General features: G+C 33.5%; 1 protein-coding gene across 1 annotated transcript in view; it reads right to left on the reverse strand.

The window, feature by feature from the left end:
- LOC140443927 (uncharacterized) overlaps nt 1-16791 on the reverse strand; it is a 119144-nt gene that overhangs the window by 85919 nt on the left and 16434 nt on the right. The gene's annotated exons all lie outside the window — the stretch shown is intronic.

Below are 16791 nucleotides of genomic sequence, written 5' to 3' on the forward strand. Positions count from 1 at the left end.
GAAAGATTATAGTTGAGAATGGCACGCTCGTGGACGTAGCGGCTGGAGTCCTAAAGGAATCCGTCTTGGGTTCGGCGCCATGAAACCTGGCATATGACGGGGTCACGAACTGTGAATATGGTGAATGATTAACCCCCTTCGCTTTTGCGGATGATCTCGTGCTGATAGTAGCGCGGAACGAGCCGGATCTCCGATTTCGGGTACGACATACGGGCTAAGTCGTGAAGGACTGGATAACAGATCACGGACTAGAACTCGCAGCAGAGAAGACCGAAGCCATCATTCTAAAGGGTAAACGGAAAAGACAAGGGATGGAACGCCAAGGGATGTCAAGTGGTACAGTTAACATAAAAAAAATGCGTCAAATATCTGGGAGTAAGGCTACACCAATATGGCAGATGGCGGGAGCATATACGGGTGGTATCCCAGAAGGTAGCGAACATTGGGGGACCTAAATCAGAAACGATGAGGGCCTTACACGGTGTTGTGCTGTCAATCATCATTTACGCGGCACCAGTCTGGAGTGGGGCGGTAAAGATACCGACCTGCAAGGGTCCATGATACGAGTAGACGGAACGAGTCTGTTGCGAGTAGCATGCGTCTACATGAATGTATCTGTGACGGCCTTGTGGATTATCACGGGTTGTGTGCCTCTGCATGTCTTAGCAGTAGAAAGGAGACATATCTATGAGAGAAGAGACCATTAGACATCAGCCATAAAAAAAGAAGAAATGGAACGATAAATGGAAAGTTGGCAAGAAACGGAAATGTTGCTCAGTGGACTAAGATGCCGATCCCGAGACTAAGGGACTGGATGGACTGAGGCGACTATCTTCATAGGTTCAGAAAGACAGATACACATAAATGCTTATACTGCAAATTCTCCGACACTGTTACTCACAAAATGCTGGAGTGTCATAGATAAACAGTGGAGAGAAACAGAATGTATAGAGAAATAGGTATGCACCTTGTGATTGTGAGAGACGTAATCTTGAAGATAACGGGAAGTAAGGAGGGATGAAATAGTGTACACAATTACATCGTAGCAGCCATTAAAAAGAAAGAAGAAGAGAAACACCAGCCGGACCAACGACAGAGATAAAATCTAGATCAGAATCAAAAGAATCTATGAAAAGCACTATTGCTTATACGGTTTCTTTTATGAGGTTATCTAAAACCAACACCTTTCCTCCTTAAGTTACCTACCATAAGTATCCAAGTTTTTAAAATTTAACTTACGGCTGAAGCTACCTTTAAAAGTTCCTTTTTTAAAATGTCATCTCCAAATGATATATTTAAATTTTTGAATTAAATTTTATACTGTTTAATTTTTAATAATAAGTGGCGTTGTCCATCACGATTACCGTATTTTCTAGAATCAACTAAATCAATTGTATGAAATATTCCTCAAAGACATCTACATTCATCTTTTCATGGTAGTCTGGTTGATGTCGACTGAAATTCCAGGAAATCACCTTCAACCAATCCTTCACAGTATCCAATATGTGTTATTATTAGCCAGTGGTCTTTGCCGACAGGGATGTTAACCACGTAGATAAGATTTCTATGAAAGCTTGCCGACTGGTTTGAATACTTTTGCCCTGCCATAGTTTTTAAATTGAATGTTCTTCATTAAGCCAGGTTTTATCCAGATAATGGATTTTTCTTCCTTCCGTCTGCATTTTTTAATATACCTTAAATATTTTAAAGTAACTTTTGTTTCTTATCGATTAGTACTGACTTACGATTTTGCTTATATCGGGAAAAATTTAAGTACTATTTTTCACAAGCTTTTTTGTCCTATGTGGAATAAATTTTTGTCTTCCTGTGCAATCCTAAGAATGCTGTGTGTAAGTGTTGGGATCTCTTTGTTAAAATAAAAGCCATGCACTATTAGACTTATTACAGTATATTTTGCACATGTTAATTAATGCTAAGTGGTTTTCTTCCTGTTGATTTTTTTGGAAGGTGCTACATTTCAATTTTTCCTCTTCTTAAGAACTCCTATCATATTGGCAAATGTTGATACTGCAGTTCTAAGAGTAGCAAGCGGCATTTGATGTACAGCACCACCGTCTTTGTAAATTACACTTTACTGGGGTAAACGTTGACGAGATTTTTGACGAGATGATGCGTTAATGGCTTGAAGCAATTTGTATTTAGGTAGATTGTAATATTTGTGGAAAATAGGACTGACCTTATATTTGGTTCGTGAACGAGTAGTTTTCATAAGAAAAGTGATTTTATTACATATGGGATTTATGGCTTATACTAAACTGCTAATGATTTGAAATTAGTCAGAAAATAAACATATTATGCGAGTCTAACTCGCTTGATGTCCTAATATTGTTGTTCGCACAAAATCCTCTTGTTTCCACTTATTATCTTCCAATCATACATAAAAATAATGTTGATATTTATGAACATTGCCAAATTAACGCTTTTTGCAATGGAAAACAGACAATGATTCAGATTCTCCAGTCGACAACCCAAAAATATAATGGCTAGGTACAGTTAAAGAATGATGGATGTTCTAACAAAAGCCCAAATAGATGATAAAGACCGTATAATACAAAACTTATACTGGAATCAATCAGCCACAATAAGAACAAATCTTGGAGAACCGACGGAAGCGATAAAGATTCTGCGAGGCGTTAGACAAGGATGAATACTTTACCCTTTATTATTCAACATATATTCAGACGAAATATTTATTGAGGCCTTGGAAAATTGCGACCATAGAATCCTTTTAAATGGAGCAGGCCTAAACACCATGCGCTATGCAGATGACACCGTTGTTTTGCAGACAGTTTAAACAGTTTACAGCAGTTAATTTAATTAATGAATTAAGTGAAAGATTTGAACTATAAGTAAAAATACCAAAAACTAAATTTATGGTCATCCGCAAAAATATAATTAGAGACTTCCAACTGCTTATCAAGAATACACCAGTGGACCGAGTAAAACAGTTTACCTATCATGGAACAATAGTAAACGAGCAATGGGATCACTCGCAGGAAGTAAAATGTAGAATAGAGAAGGTTAGGAGTGCATTCAGCAACATGGCCAAACTCTTTAAAAGCCACAACCTTAATCTGGAGATAAAAGTAAGGCTCCTACGATGTTGTATCTTCTCGATATTGTACTACGGAATTGAATCCTGGACACTCACTGAAGCGATGGAGAAAAAGCTTGAAGCCTTCGAGATGTAACTATACAGAAGAATCCTAAGGATATCATGGACGGACAAGATAACTAACGAGACTGTACTACGAAGAATGGGGAAAGAAAAAGAAGTGATGTATATGATTAAAAGGAGAAAGTTAAGGACATATAACGAGAAACGGCACTAAATACTGATTACTGAAAATAATCCTTCAAAGCAAAGTATTCGGAAAGCGAGGAATTATGAGAAGAAGAATATCATGGTTAAAAAACCCGAGGAAATGGTTCACAACAACAACTAATCTATTTAAAGCATCAATTAATAAAATAATTATAGCCAGAATGATCGCCAATATTCGAACCGAATATGCACCAAAAGAAGATGAAGACAGTTAAAGAAATATACAGAAATAACAGAATATAACAGGTATAGATAAAAATATACATTATATTTCTAAAACTAGTATTTTTTAGAATCTACGTATAATTAAATACACCTCTTCACTATTAAATAGATCTTGTAGTTTTCTTTTATCCGCAAATTATTCATCTTGTGGTATAAGTTATGTTAAACAGAGACATATTGAATTGATTTTAATACCTTTGAACAGGTTTCACAAATAAGTAGTTGAAATACCAGATTATATGAGGAAATCCATAAAACCAGATAGATATTTTTATAAAGCGACATTATCAGATCATTATAATTTAATACCGTTGAGAATCTGCAAAGAAGCTGAAGAATATTCGCCGTGGCACTCTTGTTATGACTAATTTGATGTTGGAATCCGGTCCATCCCGTTTTAAAACAACATTTTACATCAAATTATTAACTGTAATTGCTATATTTTCCCGTGCACTCACGGAGGTACAACGAGAATGCGGTTGATCATTATCGCATGGATGTATTTTATTTACTGACAAGGAAGCAGATCGTTATTATGGATTATGGATACGTGCACGAGTTTGCAGACAATATTTTTTCCACGAATGTGCCATTTATATGAAATTATTGCTTTTACGAGTAGAATTCTCCCTTTTGAGATTATGCGCGTGTGTTATACTCAGTCATACATTTTCTATTTGTTTGAATTGCTTATGACGAAATTATACACTAAACGCACAACAAATCATGTTGTTTTAGCTCATATTTCACTTTTCATATTCCGAATTTGCATGAATCAAATCAATTATGAAAGTTGCTGCAAACAATAACAATAAAAATATAAATAAAAAGTGAAAACCATAGTTTGCTGGCAAACATGGAAGAGAATTAGATAACAGAACCTGAATACGGTTGATGATGCTAATCGCGAAGTCTAAACGAAACCAATGATAAATACAGTGAGTAAAAGAAAGTAACGAAAAGGTATTAAGAGAAACAAAGCAAAATTATAAGTTTTTGAGAGATAGAAAATAATTATATAAATAAATATATTAATAATTTATACCAAGGTCTAAAAAAAGAACATTGAGACTTGTTCTTGAATAAACAATGTTATTTGAATTGGTTCAAATAAAAAAACACATGGTGAATTTTTCCTTATACGAGGGTGGATTGATATAAAACTAGCCTTTGATAGAAAAAACAAGTTTTTTGGAATTAAATCGATTTATTTCTCAACATAGTCCCCTTTTAGCTCGATACACTTAGTAAGACGATGTTCCAATCTTTTTATCCCATCCGAATAGTACTTTTGCTCAAGCTCTTCTAAATAGGCCGAAGTCTCAGTGACGACTTCATCCTTTGTTGCGAAACGGCGTCCTCCGAGCCATTTTTTTAGGTTTGGAAACAGAAAAAAATCGCTGGCGGCAAGATCTGGGGGATATGGTGGGTGTTCAACCAATTCATAGCTCAATTCGTGTAATTTAGCCATGGCGACGGCCGATCTTTGCCGAAGGAGTTTATCTTTGCTATCTGGCATCATTTTGGTAAATGATGTATTTATTATGTGCATTTATTCTGCACAAAAAGTGCCATTTTTGTTCAATGTTATCTCAGCTACATTTCTTAGTTGAAACATTTTTTCTACGGCGAGCATACAGATTTTTGGTAAATTGATGTTTTCCGTCTTCCCCTACGATTGGGGCTTTAGGGGAAAGCCCGTGGGCAAGGGTGCCAAACTCTTTTGCATCTTTTTGGAGTTCTAAAATTGATATTTCGACAGCTGAAAAATTTAGCTGACAACTGGACTATATATGTATGTTAGTAACGCGTTTTTACGTCGTATCGCTATAACCTCGTCGCTGCATTATCATTCTACCCTTAGACAGATAGATGGACACTATAATTTGAACAGCTCCTAAATCAACAACAGAAGAGGTGTCCACAGACAAAAAAGAAGCCAGTAGAAGAAATATAAATCTGCAAATAGACTATTCGAAAATCAATAAAAATTATAGAGAATTTAAAGGACAATAAAAGCTCGAGAAACGATATTTTAACTGGACAGATAATTGTTCAATTCAAAAAAAGGAAAGCTAAATGGATTCCAAAATTAACACAACAGAGCATTCAAAAACCTAGGATAGAAAATATTGGATAGAGAAAATATTTATGCTATCACAAAACAGGCTGAGTAAGGATAACAATATAAAAACCGAAGATGGTTCTATATTTCCATTTCAAGTAATTATTTGACAGGATAAGAAGAAAGAAATACAAATAATAAAAAAGAAAACTATACAAAGCAATGGAAGATTCGGGAATCTGCAGAATCATTAATATAATGATAAAATAGATCCTCCAAAGTAAAAAAAAAATCGGGTGAAAGGAAAGAATCAAATGTCAAAAATATTTATAAGATATGAGGAAGTAAGATAAAAAGATCCATTGTCATCCATTCTCATCAGTTTTGTTTTGTAAATGTTTTATGGGATGCGGATATAAAGATAAACAACACGGCTATATACTCTAGGAGGTGCCAATGCGTTTGCAGATGACGAGCAATAATAGCAAGAAGTTAACAGGAAAGCTTCTTCTCCTTGAATAGGAAGAATAGACAAGAAGAGATTTTACAGAAGAAAATCGTATTATAATAAAAAGTGTAAAAGAAAAAAAATGTATATAAGTTTGAAGAAAAATTCTATTTGAATACCTTCGAATTTTCATAACTCAGTGAAAGAGAATTCAAACAGTGAATATAAGAATTCAAAACAGTAAAGAAATTCGAAAAAAAAAGAGCGTGTTACTTAAACAGTGCCGACAATAGTGAATACTTCTTATATCGTGGTATTACTATAATGTAGATTAATGAAATTTCATATCTGCTTGTATTTATGCTTTATTATTTCATTTTGATTATCATTATATTCTAAAAAGAATTATGAATAATGGGAGGGTATATTAATTAATATGCATCAAAAACTTTCCATTTGTAAATACTGATCCATAACCGACTATAAAATTTTTAAAATAATATTTTGTTTATATTAATTAATTTTATTTAATTTCTATAATTTTTTATATTAAGTAATTTTATTTAATTTTTTATAATTTTATTTATTTTTATAACTTTTTATGATTTTTTATAATTATTTATGCTAAAGTCTAGATAACGTTCCGAATACAAATAGCTACAAATGAAGGAAATTTTGTATATGGCAGTGTTGCCATGTCCTTAGAATGAATTACGAAAGAACGTGCGATATAATATTAATTTAATTAAATATGGAAAACATTAAATAATAAAATAACGAGAAAAATAATATATATTTTATTTCACTATAAATTCTAAAGTTAGAAAGTGAATAAGATAAATTCTGCTGTAAAGATTTGAATATATATTTTTACTTTGTTATTATCTATATAAAAATAAGCCACAATCCTTCACAAAATTATTCAGTGTAACGTTTCAAACACTTGAACGGCAGCTACCACGAAAATAAATATAAGATTTACAACTTTGCAACTAATAAAGTTAAAACTAATATCGACAAATATTAATTCGTTCGTGTTTTATATAAATAAAAAAAAATTAAAAAGGACCAGATTCCATAAAATAATATAATAAAAATGTACTGTTTCTAACCTTTCTCGGTATATGTTTGAGGCATAAAACATATACATAATAAGGACATGGCAATACCGCAAACGCAAATTTGTGTTTTACTGAAGCTTCTTTGTAGCTAACTTCATTCGGAACGTTTCTAGACTTTTTATTATTTTTTTATAACTTTATTTAATTATTATTGAATTTTATTGATTTTTATTTAATATTACTTAATTAATTTAAATAAATTTTATTTAATTATACCTATTTAATTCAATTTAATTTATTTTATTTTATTTCATACAAATACCTAGTTATAAAAAATATATTATATAAAATTATAATAAGTGTATATGTGTGTATATTACATATATTATGGTATACCGCAAGGTTACTACACCCGTCTCGATTTTTTCGAGTCACGCGTAATAGATTTACATAACAAAAAACAAAATTAAGAAGCGCAAAAGAAGTGGTGGACGTTGAACCAAAATGAACAAGATATATTGAAAATATGGGGAAGGAAAGTATTAAAGAAGAAGAAACCTTCTTTATGTACTTACTTTTCAATAAGGAAGGTCGAATACAGAATTAATTATGGATGAGAAAAATAAATATGGTCTGAAAAGATTACGGTCGTCGGGACATATAAAAAATGGACAGATTAACTGAAATGACGATAATACCAATAAGGTTAATTTGATAATCTGTTTGGGATCCAGAGATAAAATACCGCGGTTAGCAACTTGTGACACAAGTAGAAAATTGCGGAAGAGTAGTTTATGATAAAACTTCGAAAATCGTATTGTCAGTAGAAGTTCACATAAAACTAAGGTACCTATAAGAAGATCTGTAAGAATTGATCCAATCAATTAAAATAGTTTGTTAGGTTCAAAAATAAAAACAAAAATTGGATATAACTAACGAACTTGAAAGAAAGGGCTTTTTAAAACTTATCTACATGCAAAAGTTTTGCGTCAACGTTCTCACATTCTTCAAAAAGTTAATCTTGTACAACATTCCTCCTTACATTTTGATTAATTGTGTTTCTGGCGCCGACTGTTCAACAGGCTTAAAATAGCAAATTTCCAATAACAATAAAATAGACAGAACCTACGCTCACCGATGTAACCCAATATGTGCGTCTTAAGAGGATTGGTCAGGGAAATGGTGAATGTCAGTAAGATTGGCACCGATAGGAAGTATGTGCAGTATATTCACATAAAACGAATTTTGTACCCACATAATTAATACTTTTAGAACATCTATTCTGAGATAAGTATAAAAATACTTAACAACCAATTTTAATTATATTAAAAGAAAAATATTAAAAAAAAAGTTTTTTAATAATAAATATATTTGATAAATCTTAACAGATTTATCAAATCTCGGTCTTAATAAAAGTACTTTATTATTGATATTTAGCGAATTATGATTAATTACCCCAAAAGGTATGCTGTCAAGTAAACTATCTTCTTCTTGCGGTATCGATCCGTTCCGGATATTGGGGATCATTATGAAAATTTTAAAAATACTTTTTCTTCAATAACGAAAGTAAACCATACCTATCATTATTTCTCATATGACCAAAGAACTCCAATTTCAGTGATTATGATGAGCAGCACATTATTTATCCATTGAGCAATGATATAATGTCAAAATAAAAGAGCACAGATAAGATTGAGGATTCTCCCAATGCGAAGAAATACTGATATGTAAGTTCCTGGAGGCAGTAGAAGAGAAAGGCCAAAGAAGACCTAAAAGATGGTATGTACATATGTCGATATAATGTCGATGTAATAAGGGAAGCGGACCTCGCATCGTAAGGATAAAGGCAATGATCATGATGACAGATAGGCAGATTAGGGGAGTGATGGGCAATCTCCGTAACAGATGTTAGATCTTATAGAGGCGCAAATTGCTATTCGAATCATATCTTGGTCATATCGAAGATAAAACAAAGAGTATCAATGGTAAGAGAAGAGAAAGGTGCCAAACAAAGAAAACGGAACACATATATGTATAAAAATCAATACCAGCAGAAAATAAAGTTAATACTAAATGAAAGAAAAGAAGAAAATAACACTGAAGACGAATAGAATATAATCCAAACGACAACTACCAAGACAGCAAGGGAAACATTACGTGAAACCTCAAGCAAAAGAAACGAAGAATGGTTTGACCAAGATTGCTAGCAAGTAATAAATAGCAAAATACAGCTAGGCAGAAATGTCTACAAAGGAATTCTCGATTGAATAGAAGGGCATACGAAGAACTAAGAAGGGATGCAAGAAGAATATGTACAAAGAAAAAGAGAGAAGAGTGCTTAAATTCAGAAAAAGGACAAAACCAAGAAGAAGAAATAATTCATCACACAGCAGAGCAACTATTTAGGAACTAATATTGAAAGAAACTATATGGTGCAGATGGAATAACTGCAAAACTGATAAAGAATGGTGGACATGTGCTATGGAAGCATATCCATAAACTAATCTGCAGCATATGACACTAGAAGTCATCCAAGAGGATTGGAAAGTAGGAATCATATTTTCTATGTACAAGGGGGGAGACAAACAATTCTGCGAAAATTATAGAGGCATAACAGTGTTAAATATCGCCTACAAGGTATTATCAGGAATTATATACAGCCGCCTTGAATCATTTTCGGAAGGAATATTATAATACTTATAGACTTACGTATAGAAGGCAAAAAAAAGAAGGCTATAGAATTTGAGATGTCAAAAACTGTAGAATTTCAAAAATAAAAAAAAAATCCCTCTCTAACGCTGAATAATATACCCAATATCCAGTGTAACTTAACTACATTTAGAAACGTATCTCCTTATCCTCTTAATAGTCATTGTTTCATTCCAATCATGCCTAGTATGTGTCTGTAATGTTCGGTGCATATACGATACACACGTTGTGAAATGAATATAAAGTTTATTTGTATTTTACGGGAGATAATAAAGGAACACCTACTGCAAAACACAATATTCTTAAAGGTGATTTTAAATAAAGACTATAAAACCCAATTTAGGATTTGTCAACTTCAGGAAGTCTGGAGTTAAATTACTAGTTAGAAAATATTCTAAAAATTTGAGGAAACCTAATAAATATATAAAAAATTAAAACGAGAACATTTTAATAACTATTATTTAGTAATTAAAAAGACAAAATAAATTACATATTAGTAAATGTAGATGAAAAATTAGTGCAAATTAAAATGAATGTGTCAGAAGAAAACACTTCATAATACAAAACTAGTAAAAAAATTTTAAGGGACAGGGAATGTATCTGATAAACATCCAGAAATTAAAAAGTCTAGATGTAATGAAGATAGCAGTGTTGGACGCGATACGTAAAATAATAAGATTCACGACGGGTCACACGTGACCTATCGTGAACGTGAGCGTGACTCACGATAATTCACGATTGGACGCTCCTCCGAGCATTTCATCAGTTGTGACGGCTTACATTACGATATTAATCTCAGTAATCGAGGGCGGTAGCAGTATTACGTACATTTACGGTTTGAAACTTCGATAGGTTTGAATTTCGTGATTTAGTGTATCTTTTTCAGAATGAAATCGAAAAATTATAAATTTGTTAAACATTATTTCTGAAACAAAACATTCTGAATTGATATAGTTTGAAGGAGTTATTCAACCACATATTCACATAGATCCTATGTTAAGTAAAAGGGAATTGGCATCCGGGATCAATCGAATTAGCGTCCAAATCGTCTTGAAGAACGAACGAATTCCATCTGAATTATATATAACACACTTATTGCTAGAGAGTCATGGAAAATATCGATATTTTCGTTTAAGGGCCGAATTTAAGGATGATTCACAATAGGGCAGCACAATATTGTTCTCCAATAGAATAACAACGTAATAAATGCGTCTCAATGAAGAAAGCATTAAAATAACCATCTTATTTTACAAAAATCTAAGGTATTGCATAGTTCTTACCAGTTAAATTGTCTGTAGATACGTAGTTAAATTTTGGCGTGGAACATTTGATCACTTACCTGCAAAAAAAATATGTTTGATTTTAAAATTATAATCAAAATTATATATAAACTGCATACATTTGTCATATAATGAAACCTAACCAATAGATACAGTACTAGTTCCTTAAACTCATAATATAAGGAAGGTGAAAGCGGATTAGGATATATTAGATATTATATATATATATATATATATATATATATATATATATATATATATATATATATATATATATATCGGAACAGTTTCTGATGGAATTGATTTTTCAAAATCAGAACAGAAATTAACCAAACCCACATAATCAGTGAGATGACAGTAATAGAAACATTACTGCAGATAATTGGTTTTCTTCTCTTCAGCTAGTGAAAGAGTTACAGTCCAGAGGCCTTACCTATGGGATCCATGGGAAAATCAAAAAGAGAAATACCTCCAGAATTTAAGGCAAAAAAACAAAAACAAGTTGGTTCTGTTTTATATGGATTTTTAAAACATGAAACGCTAGTTTCATATATTCCTAAGAGAAACAAGACGGTAATCCTCATTTCCTCTATGCATCACTGTCGTGCTACGACAGTTGTAACTTATTTCAGTGAAATTTTTTCAAATACCTAAATCTTTTTTTATTTTTTAAAGGTTATAACGGTTCATAACAGGTTTCAGAGTCCTGGCAGAGTCATAACAGGTTTCCTTCCTGGTTATGCGCCAGTCAAATCCCTTCTTCTTCTTAACATGCCATACACCGAAGTGCGTAGGAAACTATCTCATTACTAGAATTCTGTTCTTGGCGGCGTGACACAGCTCGCCTGTATTGTGTATTCCTGTCCATTCTTTAATATTCCTTAACCAGGATAATTGTTTGCGGCCGGCTCCCCTCCTACCTTCGATCTTCCCTTGTAGGATTAACTGTGGTATTTCAAGTCAAATCCCAGCTGCATATAATGTGGTTTTTTCATGGAGACTTAAGCTGCTGATTCTCAAATTCTGAGTCAATAAAATCTTGAATGAGTTAGGTGCACTAGATGTCAGGTGGCAAACATGTTTTGGAGACTAAGAAGTGACTCCAAAGACATTTGGTACTTATCTAGTATGCTTGTACAAGTTGGTATAGAGTTCCATAATTCTGGAATGGATATCATGAATAAATGGAAGGTATACAATAAGCTAATTGGCTATACGCCCGATTCATAACAGACGCCTTCTAATAAATAAGTAATATCATGTCTTTCAATTGTTATGGATGCTTGCCTATATGCCGACGATTTAGTGGTGTACATTAAAGGAGCACAAAAAAAGATCTATGTGCAGAATCGTACAGACATTTTTAACCCAACTAGATAAATAGACAGCTAGTAAAGGCTTCGAATTCTCCGTTACAAAGACAACTGGTATGGTGTTTACGAAAGAATCATCTATTACACCAGTCCTTTATCTTCACAACCCCATCATTTCCTTCCAAAACTTCGTGAAATTCCTTGGTATGTGGTACAACACCTGGCGCTAACATGCAACAAAAGACTCAATTTGCTTAAAACCGTATCAAATCGTTTCTGGGATTCCGACTTCTCTACACTACTCCTTCTTTATAAAACACTAATTAGATCCAAACTCGATTACGGTTCAATTGTTTATGCCTCCGCAACCAAGAGTACCCTAAAACCGTCAGATACAATTCCACAATGTCGCACTTCGGATCGTTCTCGGAGCTTTTCACATTTCACCCATAGAAAGCTTATATTCCGAAACTGGAGAATCATCATTGCAGTATAGGGGGGCAGTTTTAACACTTTCACACGCTCCTTCTGTAGCTGCTAATAAGGATCATCCACTCTTCGAAAATACTTTTTCTAAAAATAATCTTGACTTTCTCTTTAATAAACCTCGTACTGGAAAACCTTATTACACACGAGTAAGATCAATTCTGAATAATTTTAACCCAACAATCCCAGATATATTTCACTGTAACATCCAACATCCGACTCCATGGTTAATGAGCATCCCAAATTGCAACACCTCCGAGACTACCTTAACTGCACAAACATCTTTACCGATGCCTCTAAATCTATTGATGGCATTGGTTGTGCATTTGTTATTCCAATGTCTACTTTCAAATTTAAACTACCGCCTAGCTCAAGTGTTTTCACCGCAGAACTGTTTGCTTTGTACCGTGCCCTAAAACATGCAAACTTCTTAAGAATTTCAAAACCTCTGTTTCTCACCGACTCGCTCAGCTCAGCAATACAGCATCTGTATCCTAAACAGTCCTTGCAGCAACTAATAAAAACTGAACTACAAATCGCCCAAGAGAACCACAAAACTCCTGAATTTATATGGATCCCATTGCATATAGGAATTATCGGCAATGAAGAGGTAGACAGTAGTGCTCGTGATGCAGCAACAAGTGTGGAATCTGAGTTAGTGCGTGAGAGTGTATGTAAAGACCTCAAAACGTTTTTCTACCGCAATCTAAATTAAGATCGCTAAAACCAGATACAACACAGTGGAAAACTAGTGCTAGTACACGGTTTATTCAAACGGTTCTAACGGGCCTACGTGTAGGACACACTAAGATCACACACTCTTATTTACTTTCGGCCAGTGAACGCCCCCTGTGCGACCTATGTGCTACGCCTCTTACCGTCGTCCATTTGTTAATGGAGTGTCCAAAATACCATAGAGAACGTTCAATAAACAATATACCAAATATTCTACCAGATTTATTAAAGAGAAAGCTGTCACGTAAAAAACTTACTAAATTCCCTAAGGCCAATCAATATTTTGTGTCAGATTTAAAGTTTTGTTTACTGAGTAACGCCGTTAATAACCTGTTGGTGGATGGGGCAATGTTTTTTTTTAATAAAAAAAATTATGGGTTTTTATATCTCTTTTAATGCGCGGTTGTGTACAAATTTATCTATAACTGTGTCTTTATAGATAAATTTGTTGATAGTTTTAAATGTTATAATTCGTTACGTTCAAATTATATTTAATACTTTAGTGAGAGAAGTGACTGACACGGCTTCCAAAAATTGTGTTATTTAGTAGTTGGGTTTCAAACTCAGCTAAAATAAATTACGGTAGTTATCAAACTCACGACGTCAATAAAAAAATAAGAAAAGAATTGTTTACACAACAGTCATTCTCTATCTATAAATTAATCCGTAAAGCTATTTCATTGTATCCGCTGAACACCAGGCATTTCAAGAATCCCAAACCACATCGACTTGAGACCATCCACCGAATAAAAAAAGAAACCAAGAAAAAAGAAGAGAAGAAAAACAATTAACCAGAATGAGCTCTATATAAGTGCAAAACCCGATCTTGCCGGTGCTGTCGAAGATAAAATAAACTTGGCCGGCTGCCCGAGCAGAACCGGATTCATGTGACATAATATATGCATGGGCATTTTCACAATTATTATTGTAGTAATATTTAAAGACAGTAGTGACATACGAACTATTTATGTTAAATTAAAGCAAAATAGTTTAATTTTTCCCTAGTAAATGATAATATGATGCTAAATTTTTTTGTGACGGTAATATAAAAAGTTAGTGATTGATTATTAATTGAACCAAAATTTTAATTCTTTGTTCCCTTTGACAAGTACTGTATTTAATAAGTATTTAACTGTAAGTAACTCACTTTACTGGCCTTATTTTCAATCAACTACAAAGACGTTATTTTATTGCACAAACCAGAGACACGCCGATAAGAATCATACCAACAACCATTTTTAATGCATTTAATGATATTCTAAAAACTACTGCAATTAGGCACAAGTAAATTTAAAATATTCACAAAAATAAAAGAATATGGATTCAAAAAATAAAAGAATTCGAACAGTTATTGGCCTACTATGAAAAGAATTTTTGAAGTAGTAAAAAATGAAGAAGGGTAAACTTTGTTGGCAAAATAGGCTTATTTTTAGAAGATTGGCTAAAAGAATTGGATTTAGATCGAGAAAAATTAAAGATGAGAATTACATCACACTCGCTGAGGCCGCTGTCACGGGCAGTTGGTTTCAGGTTAGTCCAAATTTTTGCGTCAAATTTGTAATGTTTTTTTGTTTTCCGTCCCTTCTCATGGAAAATGTGTTGTGGAAGTTGACTGTGTACTGTGTAGTTACAGTAAGGTTGGGGAGAACGAACCTTTAAAAAGAGAACACGCTGTGGGTGTCGGCGTCCAGAAGCCGGCAAATTTGTTGAAAATAGTGAATTATACTCAATGTAATGTGTCAGTTTTGAAAGTGTGTCATTTTTTTCCATAAACCATTTTGTTTATTTATTTTAAAAAAGTTTCTAACCTCTTTTGTGTTTTTCGGAAGGAAGAACCTTTTCTTTCATCCAGCAGGAAGATTCTTCAAAGCGGCGTCCATTTTAAATAGCTTTGAGAACCTGTGTTTGTGTTTTTGTTTGTCCGGGAGACTCATGTAAGTACCCCTTTTGTTTCATTTTTGTAGTTACCTCATTTCAGTCCCCTTGTCATTCACTTATCCACGACCCAGTCCTCCAAATAACCTCTGAGTAGCCGTTCGCCAAAGTTTCGGTTTATTTTGCTTGCCCTATCTCCATCCCAATAAATTTTGTCCCCAATTTTCAACCCCCTATAGTAATACCCTATGTGGTAAGCAAAATAATCGTTACATATGTAGTTTTTATCTTTTTTATATCTTTTGGTTGGTATTCATTGGTAGTACCCCCCCCCCAGGCAAATGTCTAGATCCGCCACTGGGAGAAACACAATATTAAAGATTTAAGAAAGTTGAAATACTGCAAAGAAGTTGTGGCGAAACCTATATTCATAGTTCATGTATTATTTCTCATTTTCCTATTCCAGTGTCATTATTTACACTGTCACGCATTGCTGATATTAGTATCGTAGCGTTATTGTTTTGCATTACATGAGATACCATTGCGCTCTCTTCTCTAAATTCAAAAACTCTTAACGAATTCGTAAAACAAAGTTAAGGCTGAAAAGAGATTAATTTCAACACATCAGTTTGAATTTAGAGAGAGACATTCAACGATACACCAAGTATATAGAATTACTGACATCATTGCATTGAAAAGCCACTAGAGGACAAATAGGTCTGTTCAGCGATCTTCTTGGATATGAGCCAAGCTGTCGATAAAGTATGACATAAAGACCTTATCCATAAATTGAAGACAGCAAAATGGAAAGAAGAAGAACAAAATGAAACAATCACAACTTTTGCGGATGGCAGAGCTATTCTGGCAGTGGGAAATAATCACGAAGAAGCTGGAAGAAATTTACAATCTTGGACGAAAGAATGGAGGACAAAATTGAATGAGACCAAATCAGCGCATGTGAATTTCATTGATAAGAGAAAGCAATGTGTGCCAATTGAAATAAATGACACTCAGATCCCTATTGCAGATACTGCGAGAGACCTGGCGACCTGGGTATGGATCTTGATGAGAGACTGTGTTGGAAAGTCCATATAAAGAAAAACATGAAGAATTTGAACTAAAATACAAAAAATTATACTGGTTGCTTGGAAGAAACTGAAAGCTCTCCATAGATAATAAACTTTTGATCTACAAACAAGTACTCAGACCAGTATGCTCAGACAGTGCTAAGCTCTGAGGATGTACCAG

The sequence above is a fragment of the Diabrotica undecimpunctata genome, chromosome 6, assembly GCF_040954645.1.
Source record: "Diabrotica undecimpunctata isolate CICGRU chromosome 6, icDiaUnde3, whole genome shotgun sequence".
NCBI classification, from domain to species: Eukaryota; Metazoa; Arthropoda; class Insecta; order Coleoptera; family Chrysomelidae; genus Diabrotica; species Diabrotica undecimpunctata.